This window comes from Frankliniella occidentalis, unplaced genomic scaffold (assembly GCF_000697945.3).
Source record: "Frankliniella occidentalis isolate FOCC.00 unplaced genomic scaffold, Focc_3.1 Scaffold328, whole genome shotgun sequence".
Taxonomy (NCBI): Eukaryota; Metazoa; Arthropoda; class Insecta; order Thysanoptera; family Thripidae; genus Frankliniella; species Frankliniella occidentalis.
The window spans coordinates 106703-109008 of NW_026267451.1; positions in this window are offsets into that span (position 1 = coordinate 106703).

The following is a 2306-nucleotide window of genomic DNA, read 5'->3' on the forward strand; positions in this document are numbered from 1 at the left end:
CCTTTCCATCTTCCGTTTTTGTTCTTCTACTTCCGCTCAGCGCTCTAGACCAATACCCTATAGCAATGGCCCGGTAAGGTGTCATACTAATGCACTAGGAACGTGCTGGAGGAAAGTCGTTTCTTTTTGTGTGCACACTGAGTCAAGCCAGTAGGGTTGAATAATCCATAAGTTTGACAAGATGGAAGTTTTCAGGATTAAATTAAGTCAACTAAAGTAAAAATAATAATTTATTCTGGTTGTTTGAATTCAAAACAAAAATGTAAAGTCAATTCAAGTGTCTGTAACAGGAACAAAGGCGAAGCTCTTGACATTGTATAAATTTTGATGAGCTTTCAAAAGAAGGGTGCTCTGAAAGGAAGAAATAGTGTAGTATTATGAGGTTTTACCCTACATAACCTAACCTGGTCACAGCAGACCACCTCCTAACATAAAAAAGTCACGGCCACTGGTGATCACTATGGAGCGACATCTTCAGTTGAACACAGACCCTATCATTGTTTAACGATCGCCTTTGCAAAGAACATGTTCTTCTTGTTGTTATGCCAAACACCCAATAAAAGGAGGCGCGGGCTTTGACTCGTCGCCATTCTCCACTCAGCTGACCTAATAGTGTTACTGATTTGGCATCCCCTCGTGTTTCCCCCAATATTACAATATTCGCTTAACATTCTCTTACTCTCTTATTCCTTAGCATTTTCATAAAATTGTAAATACGATTTGTTTGTTCTTGAGTATAAAGCTAAGAAGCCTCTTCCGTTTTTTTCATGAAATACACGTTTTTACATAGATTTTTACGAACACAAATCTGTTGCCGTTATCTTATACAACATGTTGCAGGGCGGGGCCGGAAAATTTGACAAACCTTTCCTAGAGTAGAGCTTTGCTACGCTCAGCTACTAATTCAAGCATTACTAATCCGGGGTTGCAGATGCAACGACCCGCTTAGCCACAAAAGAAGCAGCAAACCTTCCTTTTCATCGAAAGGGGGATTTGATATGACGCAATCATGCCTGTGTGGAGGCGACACAGTATTCAAACTGGAAAAGCGTAAAAGCGTACAAGCCAACTTTCGAATTTGAAGACAGTTTCTCACGATGACGTAGTAAGAGATCTGCCGATTGCTTCGGGGAACATTAATAGTCCCCACAGAGTAGTACTGTGGGCGTAGAATTGTTACTCTACCTCTACCCAGTTTGACATCAGTGCAAAAATTGTGAACTCCGTTACTTTTTGAAAAAGTTAGTGAGAATAACTTTGGTTGTCTCCTGGCGAAATATAGACAAACATTTCCACATCGAAATTCATGACTTGCGTTCCCTGAATTTGTCACTCCAGAAATGTGCTTTAGACGACTATTCCCTTCAAATTGTCCGGAATTTGGCAAAGTCCGTATGAACTCAGAAATTAGGAACGCACTGGAGTTCACATTTTGACCATTTAAACTGCTCTAGTCACCCACTGTTGCAGCATTCTTAGGTTTTTAGCCCGCCCTTCTGCTTCTAAAAAAGCATTAAAGCGGGCTTATGCAACCGCTCTCGTGTCCGTCCGTCTGTCTGTCCGTCGTCCGTGTAAGAGGAAGGAGAAGAGCTAGAAGTCTACAAATTTCAGGGTATCTTAGGGGTCACTCCTGGACAACGAAACGCCCGGTGCAAATCCTGGCAACCACCCCTAAGGGGATGAAAGGGGGTAACAAAGAAATAGGGGTTGGTCCAAAAAGTAGAAAATCAAATTATTTTTTTTGGTCCCCTAAGGGGTAACTCGTGAAAGTAGAACCCGTTGGGCTAAAATTTCGTCCGTTTGCCTCTATCTTGCACCGTTTGGGCGCTAGAGAGGTTTTTACGACGAAAATACGGTGAAAATGACCACGTTGCACATGAAGACGTACAAGGGGGCGTCCAATCGTTAAATGTCTGAGGAAGTACCCCCCCAAAACAGCACATTCTGAGTCTGATGGTACTCTCCGATTTACCGCATCTTTAACCGTTTAGGAGCTACAGTTAGATATTTTGAAAAAATTTGCAAAAAGTCAAGTTTTAAGACTGTTTCGCAAACCATATACAATCTACAATACACAATCTGCGCGTGTTTTATTTTTTTAATTCTTAAGCAAAGCAGAAGGGTGGGGTGAAGTCACGGTGTTGCCCCGTTACAGTCTTTTGTCATGTCCAAGGAGCAAATTTCTAGGGCCGCAGGCCCCCGACCGGACGCGTTAGTTTACTCAATTAATGCTAAGTGATTTACGGGTCACATTATTTATTTGATTATGCACTTTGGTAAATCGAGAGACTGAAATGGTCGGGCCG